At 41.8% G+C, this 16,747-nt stretch overlaps 1 protein-coding gene across 4 annotated transcripts in view; it reads right to left on the bottom strand.

Moving 5' to 3' along the window:
- Window positions 1-11,992: 11,992 nt before the first annotated feature.
- The window catches only part of LOC133493623 (uncharacterized), a 30,585-nt gene continuing 25,830 nt past the window's right edge, over window positions 11,993-16,747 (bottom strand). For 3 of the 4 annotated variants that reach the window (XR_009793064.1, XR_009793063.1, XM_061807192.1), the window contains exons 2-3: window positions 13,934-14,020; window positions 11,993-13,740 (exon numbers count right to left, since the gene is read on the bottom strand). The gene's annotated coding sequence lies outside the window, so the exon portion shown is untranslated. Of the gene's footprint in view, window positions 13,759-13,933; window positions 14,021-16,747 lie in introns of all 4 variants that reach the window. The other variant, XM_061807190.1, reaches the window with a different exon arrangement.

Genomic DNA, 16,747 nt, shown 5'->3' on the forward strand with positions numbered 1-16,747 from the left:
TATTTTAAAGAAAGAACTGGCTAAGAAAGTCTTTGAGGGGGAAAGAGTATCAGGTCGAGTGATGAGGCTGAAATTTGAAATTGAGTGTGTTATGTATAATGTAGATAGCGGCTATGCCCCACAGGTAGGATGAGACCTAGAGTTGAAAGAGAAATTTTGGAAGGAGCAAGATTAAGCAGTTCCGAGCATCCCAGACAGCGAGAGAGTTGTCATTGTTGCAGATTTTAATGGACATATTGGTAAAGGAAACGGGCGATGAAGAAGTGATGGGTAAGTACGGCATCCAGGAAAGGACCTTTGAGGGACAGATGGTGGTGGACTTTGAAAAAACAATGGAAATGGCAGGAGTGAACCCTTTTTTCCAGAAGAGGCAGGAACATATAGTGACCTACAAGGGTGGAGGGAGAAGCACGCAGGTGGATTTTGTGCAGATGATGTAATCTGAAGGAGGTTACAGACTATAAAGTAATGGAAGGGGAGAGTGTAGCTCGACAGCATAGGATGGTGGTGTGTAGGATGACTCAGGTGGTGGGTAGGAAGATTAAGAAGACAAAGGTAGACCCGAGAACCATGTGATGGAAGCTGAGAAAGGAAGAATGTTGTGTGGCTTTTCGGAAAGCGGTGAGACAGGCTCTATATTGACAGGAAGAGCTCCCGGAAGACTGGAGTACGACAGCCAAGGTGATCAGAGAGACAGGCATGAAAGTACTTGGGGTGTCTTCCGGTAGGAAAGGGGAGAAGGAGACTTGTTGGTGGACCCCCAAAATACAGTAAGTCATAGAAGGAAAGAGGTTAGCAAAGAAGAAGTGGGACACTGAGAGGACTGAGGAGAGGCGAAAGGAATATATTGAGATGCAACATAGGGGAAATGTAGAGCCGGCTAAACCAGGGTTCATACTCAGTCTGACCCAAAAAATTTAAGGGCTTTTTAGGGGCATTCTTAGGGGCTGACACGAAAAATTTAGGGCCGACACAGGAAAAATTTAGCGCCATCGTGGGAAATCAAGAGTAAGGAAAAAAGACTCACCCAATGATGCCATCAACCGTTCTTGGTTCATCAAATGTTCCAGTACCTCAGTACCTGTGACAGTGATCACCTGTCACCCCTTGTGGTAGTTCTCATTGATATGACCATTGTCAATGTCTTCACATAACAGTCTACAGATTCTAACTACAATTGCAACTATATACACAAATGTCTTCTACTGATGTCTGTCTCAGCACCCCTACTCTAGCTCCTTGAGCCTAGCCAGTGCCTCCTCTATTTGTTGCTGCAGAGGTACCAAAGTGGCTCTCTTGTCCTTTGCTCTGCCTCTGAGTGCATTGGCCTCTGTGATACACCTCAGATTCCTCTTTTCTTCTGCCTCCTCACACAGCCTGTCAGCCTTCTTAATAAGCGTAGATATGTCAGTCTCTTTTCTGGCTTTGAGGCAGTAGAGATGAAACGTGGGCAGCGATGCCAAATGCAGCCAAGTACGAAGTCTTCCTTTCCCCACAGTGGTAGTTTTTAGCAATGTCACTGTCTGGGAACATGACTGCAGACACTTTCGAATTATTTTCACAAGATTTGTAACTGTAATGGCTGCAGATCACTTTTAAAGTCCACACGATTTCTGCCTTTAATGAGTCCGTGTATTGAACTACGTTCATAAAGCCTGTCTTCCGGCTGGTTGAAGTCGATGACTGGACAACTGTAGGTGGGCATGCACTGCTTGTACCACTGCCTGAAGTTGATGCTTCACTATCTTGATATTTTAGAAACAGATTCATACCAACGGAAGATGAGAGAGTCTTCGCCAAATCAGCGTGTCTCCTGTTTTTCCGGTGCGACTCCAGCGCTTTGACGCCCATCTTTTCAAGCTGGTAACTCTGCTTGCACAGATAGCAGTAAAACATGTGCCGATCTTTTGGATCTCGACGAACCCAGCTCCCGAACTCCTTACTTTCAACCCAAGCATATTGAAAAATGCACTTCCCCATGATACAAGTTGGATCGATGAAAGAACTACGCTACGTTGTAACAAAGACTAAGTGAAATGCCTACTCACGGAAAGAAACAAGTTGTCAACACGGTGACTTCCGTTGACAATTTCCGGCTGTTTTGGATGCCAGACGGATCGCTATTTTTCTAAAATAATTTTAAAAGAATTTTGGCGGTAGAGGTCCTCCCTTTGATTTTTTTTTTTTTTTTAAATTTAAGGCCTTTTTAGGGGCTTGACTGGTTTTCGCGGATTTTTAAGGACTTTCAGGAGCCCCGAAATGCACCTTCGAAAATGTAGGGGTTTTTAGGGACTTTAAGGGCCTCGTGCGAACCCTGTAAACAAGAGGCATATGATGACATGTACACCAGGTCAGACACAAAAGGAGAAAAGGACCACTAAAGGTTGGCCAGAGAGAGAGATAGAGATGGAAAGGATGTGCACCAGGACAGGGTGATTAAAGGTCCAGTGACATGAAAAGCATGATTTTTAGTACATTTTAATTTTTTTTTAAAAGGCAGTCGAAATGGACCAATCCGTTTTTTCAATACAAAACATGATTTTGACGTACATGGCCTTTTGTAACTCCCGCCATGAAAATCCTCTCGTGGAATTTGTTTGGGAGAACCAGGAAGTGATGTTATCAGCAGGAGGCCAGTCAGGCGGTCTTGTGTGTTTATACCGGTTTTACCTGCGGGAAGGTGGCGCTTTGTTCCTTTGTGTTGGCCAAAATCCCTGGTCGTTGTATTGCTGGACATTGTTCGAACACTCGGGAGGAAAGATTTACTCTTCATATGTTTCCAAAAGAGCCGGTTCGTCGTGAAAATGGATTGCACAACTGCAAAGGACGAGAGCTTTGTGGGATCCATATGACAGGTAGTTGTGTATAGAGCGACTAAAAACAAAAAATAGTTGAAGGGGGACGTAATCCTCTCAGAACGTCACAAAAGATCCGCGTACGTAAGTCATTTGTGCGAAGGTGAAGGTGGCTCATCGTGGCACCGAACCGGGCCGCTTTACGCAGTTGTTGTTGCTCGCGGCTGAGTACGCCACGTACTGTCATACATAGTGTTGGGGAGGCTGTTGTTAGTTAGAAATGATCCTCGTATCATCAAAATATGCCTCAAAATGATAGGCTAATATTCCCCGGTCCCTTCACTTGATTGTGAGATGTTCTCTTCTTCAAAAAGAGTTTCCGTGTCAGAAGGGGCGACGGAAAAATCCAAAAATCTCTGTTCTTCCTCTCTCATAGCAGGTGCCACTATGTTTTTTCAATGGTGAAGGTCCCAGTGTGACATCTGCTGATGACGTTGCAGGCAATATGGCTACCACTTCAATGTCGAATGAGACTTCCGCAACTTTGCGCATGGATGACACGCTCTCCGCTCATATAAATTTTTTCATATAGAGATGGAAGTGAATTATGTTATATGTAGTTTTCATTATAATATCTATTTTAGAATGTTTATAAGCATGTCACTTGGGCTTTAAGGATAGCGATGGAAATGTGTTGACTGTGTGTTGACTGTGTTAAAGATGATGAGCCACACAATGAAGTTATGGGAAAGAGTAGTGGAGGCGAGACTCAGGACAGAAGTAAGTGTCTCAGAGAACAGTATTGTTTCATCCCTAGTAAAAGTACTACAGATGCATTATTTGCCTTGGGGATGTGAGTGGAAATGTACAGAGGTCAGAAGGTGCTACATATATACATATACATATATACATAGACATATATATACACATAAAGAGTTTGTTTTCAAAACGAGACAGGCATTTTTTTCAGATTTACAAAACTCGCACCAAAATTATCCATTCGGAGCTGGATAATTTTGGCGCGAGTTTCGTAAATCTGAAAAATGGCCTATGTCTCGTTTTGAAAACAAACTCTTCACTACATATATATATATAGATATACACACACATATATATATAAAATATGCATATATATATATATATATATACATATATATACACATACATATATATATATATACACATACATATATATATATAATATAGATATACACATATATATCATACAATAGATATACACATAAACATATATATATTACTATATGTACACATAAACATATATATATACATATATATACATAAACATAAATATACACATTCTATATATACATATACATAAATAATATATATATACATATATATATATATATATATATATACATATACATATATATATATACATACATATATATATATATACATACATATATATATATGTGTATATACACAATATATATATATATATATACACATATATACATATACATTATACACATATATATACATACATATATACACATATATATACATATATATATACATACATATTACACATATATATACATACATATATACATATATATATACACATATAAATACATATACATATATATATATATATATATATATATATATATATATATATATACACACACACACCATACATACATATATATATATATATATATATATATATATATATATATATATAGGCCCTGTAGCTCAGCGGTTAGAGCATTGGTTTGGTAAACTAGGGGTTGTGGTTCGTATCCCACCGGGGTCTCCACTCCCTGAGAAGGGTTGTGTCAGGAAGGGCATCCGGCGTAAAACTTGTGCCAGACAAATATGTGCGTTCATCTGAGATGACACGCTGTGGCGACGCTGAAAGAAACTTACTTTTTACATATATATGTATACATACATATCTATCTATATATATATATACATATATATACATATCCATATGTATACATATAATAAACTTTATATATATATATATATACATATATATACACATACATATATACAGATATATACATATATACACAGACATACACGTACATAATATATACATATATATAAACTTATATACACATATATATATACACATACATATATACATATTACATATATTTATATATAATACAAATACCTATATAAATATACATACACTACATATTAATATACAGACACATTTATATATATATATATATATATACAATCATACATACATATATATACATATACACATATACATAGCCATACATATACATATATATACACATATCCATACAGATACATATCCATACATATCCTACATAAACAGATATATATAGATAGATAGAGAGATATAGAGATATAGAGATATAAGATAGACATAGAGATACACATACATATAGATACATATATACACATAGATATCACATACAGACATAGATCATACATACATACATATCACATACATATATACAACATACATATATATACACATCCATATATACATATACACATACATACATACATATATTTATATATACATACACATACATATATACACATTTATATACATACACATACATATAATATATATATACATATATACGTATATATATATGTATATATGTAATATGTGTGTATATGTAAATGTGTATATATGCATGTATATATGTATGTATATATGTAGATATGTATATATACTATCTACATATATACATACATATATACACATTTACATATACACACATATATACACATAGATATACATATACATATATACACATAGATATACACACACACACACACACACACCCACACACACACACACACACATATATCTTCTTCTTCTTCTATTCCCTTCGGCTTGTCCCGTTAGGGGTCGCCACAGCGTGTCATCTTTTGCCATCTTAGCCTATCTCCTGCATCTTCCTCTCTAACCCTAACTGCCCTCATGTCTTCCCTCACCACATCCATAAACCTTCTCTTTGGTCTTCCTCTCGCTCTTTTGCCTAGGAGCTCCATCCTCAGCATCCTTCTACCAATATACTCACTCTCTCGCCTCTGAACATGTCCAAACCATCGAAGTCTGCTCTCTCGAATCTTGTCTCCAAAACATCCAACTTTGGCTGTCCCTCGAATGAGCTCATTTGTAATCCTATCCAACCTGGTCACTCCGAGCGAGAACCTCAACATCTTCATTTCTGCCCCACCTCCAGTTCAGCTTCCTGTTGTTTCTTCAGTGCCACCGTCCTAATCGTACATCATGGCCGGCCTCACCACTGTTTTGTAAACTTTGCCCTTCATCCTAGCAGACACTCTTCTGTCACATAGAACACCAGACACCTTTCGCCAGCTGTTCCAACCTGCTTGGACCCGTTTCTTCACTTCCTGACCACACTCTCCATTGCTCTGTATTGTTGACCCCAAGTATTTGAAGTCGTCCACCCTCGCTATCTCTTCTCCCTGTAGCCTCACTCTTCCCCCTCTACTTTTCTCATTCACGCACATATATTGTTTTACTTCGGCTAATCTTCATTCCTCTCCTTTCCTGTGCATGTCTCCATCTTTCCAATTCTTCCTCTGCGTGCTCCCTGCTTTCACTGCATATGACAATATCATCTGCGAACATCATGGTCCAAGGGGATTCCAGTCTAACCTCATCTGTCAGCCTATCCATTACCACTGCAAACAGGAAGGGGCTCAGAGCTGATCCCTGATGCAGTCCCACCTCCACCTTAAATTCCTCTGTCACACCTAAGGCACACCTCACCATTGTTCTGCTGCCATCATACATGTCCTGTACTATTTTAACATACTTCTCTGCCACACCAGACTTACGCATGCAGTACCACAGTTCCTCTCTTGGTACTCTGTCATAGGCTTTCTCTAGATCCACAAAGACACAATGTAGCTCCTTCTGACCTTCTCTGTACTTTTCCACGAGCATCCTCAAGGCAAATAATGCATCTGTGGTACTCTTTCTAGGCATGAAACCATACTATTGCTCGCAGATACTTACTTCTGTTCTGAGTCTAGCCTTCACTACGCTTTCCCATAACTTCAATGTATGGCTCATCAACTTTATTCCTCTATAATTCTGACAGCTCTGAACATCCCCTTTGTTCTTAAAAATGGGAACTAGAACACTTTTCCTCCATTCTTCAGGCATCTTCTCGCCCTTGAGAATTCTATTGAATAAGTTGGCCAAAAACTCCACAGCCATCTCTCCAAATTGCTTCCATACCTCTACCGGTATGTCATCAGGACCAACTGCTTTTCCATTTTTCATCCTTTGTAGTGCCTTTCTGACTTCCCCATTACTAATCATTGCCACTTCCTGGTCCTTTACACTTGACTCTTCAACTCTTCCTTCTCTCTCATTTTCTTCATTCATCAACTTCTCAAAGTATTCTTTCGTGTGACGTCACTTCAGGGGGCGTGGTTAAGTGCCCTGTACGGAGGGGTCAATTGCTTCCATACCTCCACAGGTATGTCATCAGGACCAACTGCCTTTCCATTTTTCATCCTTTGTAGTGCCTTTCTGACTTCCCCCTAAGTAATCATTTCCACTTCCTGGTCCTTCACTCTTGCCTCTTCAACTCTTCCTTCTCTCTCATTTTCTTCATTCATCAACTTCTCAAAGTATTCTTTCCATCTATTTAGCACACTACCGGCACCAGTCAACACATTTCCATCTCTATCCTTAATCACCCTAACCTTCTGCACATCCTTCCCATCTCTATCCCTCTGTCTGGCCAACCTGTAGAGATCCTTTTTTCCTTCTTTCGTGTCCAACCTGGTGTACATGTCTTCATATGCCTCTTGTTTAGCCTTTGCCACCTCTACCTTTGCCCTACGTCGCATCTCGATGTACTCCTTTCGCCTCTCCTCAGTCCTCTCAGTATCCCACTTCTTCTTCGCTAATCTCTTTCCTTGTATGACTCCCTGTATTATGAGGTTCCACCACCAAGTCTCCTTCTCCCCTTTCCTACCAGATGACACACCAAGTACTCTCCTGCCTGTCTCTCTGATCACCTTGGCTGTCGTCGTCCAGTCTTCCGGGAGCTTCGGTTGTCCATCGAGAGCCTGTCTCACCTCTTTCCGGAAGGCCGCACAACATTCTTCCTTTCTCAGCTTCCACCACATGGTTCTCTGCTCTACCTTTGTCTTCTTAATCTTCCTACCCACCACCAGAATCATCCTACATACTACCATCCTATGCTGTCGAGCTACACTCTCCCCTACCACTACTTTACAGTCAGTAACCTCCTTCAGATTACATCGTCTGCACAAAATATAATCTACCTGCGTGGTTCTACCTCCGCTTTTATAGGTCACTATATGTTCCTCCGTCTTCTGGAAATAAGTGTTCACTACAGCCATCTCCATCCTTTTTGCAAAGTCCACCACCATCTGTCCCTCAAAGTTCCTTTCCTGGATGCCATACTTACCCATCACTTCTTCATCGCCCCGGTTTCCTTTACCAATATGTCCATTACAATCTGCACCAATCACAACTCTTTCACTGTCTGGGATGCTCAGAATTACTTCATCTAGTTCCTTCCAGAATTTCTCTTTCAACTCTTGGTCACATCCTACCTGTGGTGCATAGCCGCTAACCACATTATACATAACACCCTCAATTTCAAATTTTAGTCTCATCACTCGATCTGATACTCTTTTCACCTCCAAGACATTCTTAGCCAGCTCTTCCTTTAAAATAACCCCTACTCCATTTCTCTTCCCATCTACTCCGTGGTAGAATAATTTAAACCCTGCTCCCAAACTTCTAGCCTTACTACCTTTCCACCTGCTCTCTTGGATGCACAGAATATCAACCTTTCTCCTAATCATCATGTCAACCAACTCCTGTGCTTTTCCTGTCATAGTCCCAACATTCAAAGTCCCTACACTCAGTTGTAGGCTCTGTGCATTCCTCTTTTTCTTCTGACGCTGGATCCGGTTTCCTCCTCTCTTCTTTGTCTTCGACCCACAGTCGCTGAATTTCCACCGACGCCCTGCAGGTTAGCAGTGCCGGGGGCGGGCGTTGTTAACCCGGGCCACGACCGATCCGGTATGGGATTCTTTAGATGAACGCTCATATTTGTTTGGCACAGTTTTTACGCCGGATGCCCTTCCTGACGCAACCCTCTGCATTTATCCGGGCTTGGGACCGGCCTACAGATTGCACTGGTTTGTGCCCCCATAGGGCTCCATTACACACACACACATATATATATATATATATATATATATATATATACACACACACACACACACACACACACACACACACACATACACAGTCACTCACATTTGAAAAATGAACGGGTGTGGTCAATCATGCCCACAGTTAAAGTTCCAGGTGTGATTAGGGATGGCCTTAAAATAACTTACTGGATTAATATAACCTAACTGTAAATTAAAAACAAAATAAACAAATGGATAACTAAAATAGAAAACTAAAATAGTAAACTCAGAAATGATAATTTCCGATTTCAACTGATATTAGTAGAACATGATATAAAATGGTATTTAAAATTTTTCAGCAATAAAAATTCTTGATCTGGCAACCTATCTGAAGAAAAATTAAATGCACTGGCCTGTCAGGGACTAAACACGAACGGTCTATACTCGCAATAATTTGAAAATGCTGAAAGTTTAGTTCAACATAAATCGGCGTTCGTGGCAACAAGCTTGCGATATATTGGAACAAACATTCCTGTCGGCAATCGTGACGTATTGTTGTCGGGGTGGGGGCACGCACCACGTGACTGACGAAAATAGGAGGCCGGCTTGCCAGAATGCGCCTTTATGTGCATGTGCTCGACGTATTGGCCACACCTGCATCAAGCCACAAGGTGGATGATAGTCTGTTTTTTTGTTTTTTACACCGTCTCACTGCCACTGCCTGATGGACGCAATGAGCACCCCTGGTGTAACTGAATTTCCTTTGATATGCCTCATGATGTTGATGACTCTTGACGTATATGCACTCGCATTATGTGAAGCAGTTCTGAACATGCGATTTCGTACATGCTCAGTACGGTTAACTTGCATTTCCTGTTTCCGGGTGAATACCGGTTGTTTTGGAGCAGACTTGATTAGTTAACAACGTTTATGAAATAAATATGTACATTAATGTCAAGACCACACAAAATAAGTGACGTCTTGAGAGAATCCGAGGGGAGGGGCGTTACTGTTACTAGTGTTCGTGCCTCAAAATGAGTTCACTCGTCAAATCAAAACGACCAACTCAAACGCATGTTCGTTCAATGTTGTCAAGTAATATCCTGATTTATTTCAGGCAATTTTTCCTCAATTTTCCGGAGCAATTTTCATGAAAATTTCAAAATCTGGAATTCCGTGAAAATCTGGAGGACTTTCATCACAGAAAAGTTTTTTTTTAGCAATGCAGGTCAAGCTGGAACAAAGACAATTACCATGGAAACGAAGCTAAATACCTTTTAAAAAATCGTAGAAAGGAGTAATACTGAAATACAGAATTGGGCTTCAGTCAGCCGACCATGGTGATTGTTTAGGACAAAGCTCGTATTTTAGCGCACGTGAAGGGTTTCGCCACCATGACAGATACATTGATCACGAAGCAACTTTTTTCGTGAAGAAAAAAAATGAAGCCGAGATGGAAAGATTACTTACATTATGGATCAAGGAACCAAATCATCCATCCATCCATCCATCCATCCATCCATCCATCCTTATCCTTACGAGGGTCACAGGGAGTGCTGGAGCCTATCCCAGCTGTCAACGGGCAGGAGGTAGGGTACACCCTGAACTGGTTGCCAGTCGATCGCAGGAACATGGAGACAAACTCACAATCACAACTAGGGGCAATTTAGAGTGTCCAATTAATGTTGCAAGTTTTGGGGATGTGGGAGGAAACCAAAGTGCCCGGGGAAAACCCACGCAGGCATGGGGAGAACATGCAAACTCCACACAGATGAGGCTGGGATCAAACCCTGGACCTCAGTACCGTGAGGCCAATGCGTTACCAGCTGAGCCACCGTGCCGCCCGGAACCGAATCAACATAGACTTAAGATGAGCCTGATATTCATTCAGGTAAAAGGTAAGCTGTATTTTCCTTACTTTGAAAGAGCAGAAAGGCAACCAGACTGAGGAGGATTTTACCACTAGCAAGGGCTACCTGCACTTGTTTCCTTTGCAGTTGCTAAGCACAGCCTCCCCTTCTTCTTCATCATCCACCTCTTGCAGCATCTTATATTTATTATTTTAATGTATTTCAGTGGCACCACGGTGGTACAGCTGGAAAGTGTTGGCCTCACAGTTCTGAGAACCCGGGTTCAATCCCGGCCCTTCCTGTGTGGAGTTTGCTTGTTCTCCCTGTGCCTGTGTGGGTTTTCTCCAGGCACTCCGGTTTCCTCCCCATCCCAAAAACATGCAACCTTAATTGGACACTCTTAAATTTCCCCGAGGTGTCATTGTGAGTGCAGCTGTTTGTTTCTATGTGCCCTGCGATTGGCTGGCAACCAGTTCATGGTGTACCCTGCCTCCTACCCGTTGAGAGCTGGGATAGGCTCCAGCATTCCCGCAACCCTTGTGAGGATAAGCGACTCTGGAATGGAATTTTGGAGTATTTTAGTTTTGTATATGAAGTACAAACACTCATCCATTTTCTGAGTTGCTTGTCCTCATGAGGGTCGCAGGAGTGCTGGAGCCGATCCCAGCTGTTATTGTAAATTTTGACTTTAACGGTGAAATCTGATTTATGCCAAAATTTGTTATTTCACTTGTGTTGCAATGGATCTTGTTCCTAGACCAAGGACACATGTGGCCATGGAGAACCACGCCACTGACATATTACCTGGTGTAAAAATGTTAGTGTGAGGGGGAATTTTTAGGGTCAGGAGAGAATCGGAACCACAAACTTTTTTTACGTCTTAGTGAAAATGGCAAAGCATCAAAGGCAACAAAAGGGAACAGTAAACCGTAAGTGTGCATTGTAAAAGATAAGAGAACAGCTCTCTTTTTCTTTTACTCAGAGACAGTTTGTGATATTGATAATTAGATCGAATAAATAGATTAAAAGACTATTTAGTGTGTATAAGTATTTTACGCAATTACACACACAAGTGTATGAAGTAAGTGAACATGTAATTCATCGTTTCATCTTGTTATCGGATTTTTTTTTTTTAATTTGCTAAATGCCACCAGAAATTCTTATCGTGTTCAACCTAGTTTTTCGGAGAAAGCAAACACAGGCACGAAGAAAACATGCCAACTCTGCACTGGCGTGGAAGGGATTTGAACCCCTGTCCTCAGAATTGTGTCCTAACCAGTCGTCCAATGCGCCGCCGTAGTCGGAATGCAGGTTACGATAATAATAATAATATCAACGACTCAGAAAATTGATATTATTTTACTCCCGGATAAAGCCGATAGGATGTAGTTGGTGTGTTTTCCTAAGCACACTTAAGTCCCATTTTTGTCCATTCTTACTGGCTAGTAAGAACGAGTTGGTGGAGGAAAGTAGACTTTATTTCAGGCTTGATTTCTGCTGAGGGAAGTGGTGATTACAAACGCTTCTCGTTGTTGACAAGCTAAGCTAAGACAAGGTTGGCCAAGAAGCTCCAACGTGCACGAAACGACTTCAACTGTTTTAGTCCATTAAAGTAGTGATTAACGGCGTACCGCGTCGAGGATTTACAACCTTCGGTCCCAGATTTACTCAAGCCGATCGAATCTCCTACCGTAAAGCGAGAAGATAAAGAAAAGGAAATAGATATTACCCAGGATCCCCTGCGCCAGTAATATTTAAAGCGACAGTCCACCCATTCCAGCCTACTGAAGTCGATCGTCTTAACAAATAAAACATCAGTGGCGTGACATGAGGAAATTATGCAGTCATGACTAAATATGGGCGTAAAACACATTTCAACCCCCCCTTTCAGACTCTTTAGAGTTCCATCCATCCATGCATTATCAACCGCTTTTCCGGGTCGAGTCGCGGGGGTTCGACACCCGAAATGAACAAAGTTCAAGAAATGTGCCAGCGGCGTCATCGTCCGGAGTGGGTAGAGCATCGGGAATGGGGCCTTTTCCTCTGGGATTAGTCGAACTGGGACGCAGTCAGCTTCCTCGTCGAATGATGTCATCAATGGGTGCCACCCGGCACTGGAGAAGACGTGGTTTTCCGGTTGTCGTCAGGTGGAGGGATTGCTGAGCCTGAGGCGGATCTGTAGACGACATGGTGGAACCACGTGTCGCCCTTTCCTGCAAGACCTACTGCTGTGGCCGTCCGCTCCGTGACCTGTGTGTGGGTGCTCGTCCTGTGAATAAGACTCTTCAAGCAAGGATGACATTTTGTGTGGCTGCATCCCAGTGTGCAAGAAATCTTCAAAACAAGGATGATACTTTGGCTTTGTTGCAAGTCCATAGTTAATATATTAACGATAATTATAACATTTCCCTTCTGTTTATTATGTGTTTGCACAAATTCTTATATCAACTAGCAACTTCTAACGAAAAAAATACACGCACTTTCAGAGAATTTTCATTTTTTTAACTAATAATCAGGAAACAAGTCATCACTGTCATTCTTCATCATTAAAGGATACATCTCACCCACCTGTTCATTCGTTGGTGATATGACAATGTTAATAAGTTTCACAATGAAATATAACAATGTTAATAAGTAGCACAATGAGAGCACGCAGACAAGGAATCCAACAACATCCACACAAGGTCAAAATTGTTGAAAAACAGCGATTGATACCAAATTTGAGGACAATAGGGCTTTGCATCTTCCAAAGGCATTCCTCCAGGTCTCTCACACGGAGGTGTTAATACCAGAATGAGCCGTTCAGGGTTCGAAGCCCCTCGGTGGCATGACTCCGTAGCTGTGTGTTGGCCTTCACTGCGCAGCATTGCTCTCCGAACATACCACAGATTTCACCTCTCTCAGCCAACCTGTCAACAGCGACTCCGCTTCGGAATGACATAAATGAGCAGATAACTGTTCACGCACAATTTCAAACCCTGTCTGTGCCCAATTCTTGTACGTTGTAATGAATGTAGTTGATTGTACGTTTTTGTTGGATGTACGCCAACAACCTGAGGACTCAAATCCTGTTGCCAAATTGATCAGCCAATTTATACTCACTTGGAACAGCAGTGGCCTCGATGTATGTTAAAACACTTGTCGTTCCCATACCGCTTCTCTTTCGCCTATGCCAGTCCTCAGGTAAAACTGCATGCACAGTAGATGTGAACTCACAAACAGACAGGATGAACAGGCAAATGGCAATAATCAAGTTAATGAAGCACAGTAACCTGTTACATTTTTTTTCACTTGTCTTTTTCCAATTTGTTTTATGGGACCTTGGGTGTTTCCCCACAGGTACCACTCGAGCAGAAAAAAAAAAAAAGAAATCCATATGATCCAACACCTAAAATTTTACTGTTTAGTTGATATTATGATAGCAGGCTCACTCTCCTAAATGCCTTGGTCGGGGTGCTTTCTTGAGACAGAAGGGTTCTAAATACCGCTGTGGAACCGGACTACAGCTATCTTACAAATAGTCAATAAAACACATTAGTATTAACAATGGTTTCAAAATCAATAACCTTTTTACTTCTTTTTCTTTTCCTTTCAGCTTGTCCCGTTAGGGGTCGCCACAGCGTGTCATCTTTTGCCATCTCAGCCTATCTTCTGCATCTTCCTCTCTTACCCCAACTGCCCTCATATCTTCCCTCACCACATCCATAAACCTTCTCTTAGGTCTTCCTCTCGCTCTTTTGCTCTGCACCTCCATTTTCACCACCCTTCCACCAATACACTCACTCTCTCGCCTCTGAACATGTCCAAACCATCGAAGTCTGCTCTCTCGAATCTTGTCTCCAAAACATCCAACTTTGGCTGTCCCTCTAATGAGCTCATTTCTAATCCTATCCAAACTGTTCACTCCGAGCGAGAACCTCAACATCTTCATTTCTGCTACCTCCAGTTCTGTTTCCTGTTGTTTCTTCAGTGCCACCGTCTGTAATCCGTACATCATAGCCGGCCTCACCACTGTTTTGTAAACTTTGCCCTGCATCCTAGCAGAGACTCTTCTGTCACATAACACACAGACACCTTTCGCCAGCTGTTCCAACCTGCTTGGACCCGATTCTTCACTTCCTTACCACACTCACCATTGCTCTGGATTGTTGAGCCTAAATATTTGAAGTCCTCCACCCTCGCTATGTCTTCTCCCTGGAGACTCACTCTTCCTGCTCCACCTTTCTCATTCACGCACATATATTCTGTTTTACTTCGGCTAATCTTCATTTCTCTCCTTTCCAGTGCATGTCTCCATCTTTCTAATTGTTCCTCTGCATGCTCTCTGCTTTCACTGCATATCACAATATCATTTGCGAACATCATGGTCCAAGGGGATTCCAGTCTAACCTCATCTGTCAGCCTATCCACTACTACTGCAAACAGGAACGGGCTCAGAGCTGATCCCTGATGCACTCCCACCTCCACCTTAAATTCTTCTGTCACACCTAAGGCACACCTCACCATTGTTGTGCTGCCATCATACGTCCTGTACTATTTTAACATACTTCTCTGCCACACCAGACTTACGCATGCAGTACCACAGTTCATCTCTTGGTACTCTGTCATAGTCTTTCTCTAGATCCACAAAGACACAATGTAGCTCCTTCTGTCTTTCTCTGTACTTTTCAACGAGCATCCTCAAGGCAAATAATGCATCTGTGGTACTCTTTCTAGGCATGAAACCATACTATTGCTCGCAGATACTTACTTCTGTTCTGAGACTAGCCTTCACTACGCTTTCCCATAACTTCAATGTATGGCTCATCAACTTTATTCCTCTATAATTCTGACAGCTCTGAACATCCCCTTTGTTCTTAAAAATGGGAACTAGAACACTTTTCCTCCATTCTTCAGGCATCTTCTCGCCCTTTAGAATTCTATTGAATAAGTTGGCCAAAAACTCCACAGCCATCTCTCCAAATTGCTTCCATACCTCTACCGGTATGTCATCAGGACCAACTGCTTTTCCATTTTTCATCCTTTGTAGTGCCTTTCTGACTTCCCCCTTACTAATCATTGCCACTTCCTGGTCCTTCACACTTGACTCTTCAACTCTTCCTTCTCTCTCATTTTCTTCATTCATCAACTTCTCAAAGTATTCTTTCCATTTATTTAGCACACTACTGGCACCAGTCAACACATTTCCATCTCTATCCTGAATCACCCTTACCTGCTGCACATCCTTCCCATCTCTATCCCTCTGTCTGGCCGACCTGTAGAGATCCTTTTCTCCTTCTTTCGTGTCCAACCTGGTATACATGTCTTCATATGCCTCTTGTTTAGCCTTTGCCACCTCTACCTTTGCCCTCCGTCGCATCTCGATCTACTCCTTTCGCCTCTCCTCAATCCTCTCAGTGTCCCACTTCCTCTTCGCTAATCTCTTTCCTTGTATGACTCCCTGTATTTTGGGGTTCCACCACCAACTCTCCTTCTCCCCTTTCCTACCAGAAGACACACCAAGTACTCTCCTGCCTGTCTCTCTGATTACCTTGGCTTTCGTACTCCAGTCTTCTGGGAGCTTCTGCTGTCCATCGAGAGCCTGTCTCACCTCTTTCCGAAAGGCCGCACAACATTCCTCCTTTCTCAGCTTCTACCACATGGTTCTCTGCTCTACCTTTGTCTTCTTAATCTTCCTACCCACCACCAGAGTCATCCTACACAGCACCATCCTATGCTGTCGAGGTACACTCTCTCCTACCACTACTTTACAGTCAGTAATCTCCTTGAGATTACATCGTCTGCACAAAATATAATCCACCTGCGTGCTTCTACCTCCGCTCTTATAGGTCACTATATGTTCCTCCCTCTTCTGGAAATAAGTGTTCACTACAGCCATCTCCATCCTTTTTGCAAAGTCCACCACCATCTGTCCCT

Source organism: Syngnathoides biaculeatus, chromosome 20 (assembly GCF_019802595.1).
Source record: "Syngnathoides biaculeatus isolate LvHL_M chromosome 20, ASM1980259v1, whole genome shotgun sequence".
In the NCBI taxonomy this organism is placed as follows: Eukaryota; Metazoa; Chordata; class Actinopteri; order Syngnathiformes; family Syngnathidae; genus Syngnathoides; species Syngnathoides biaculeatus.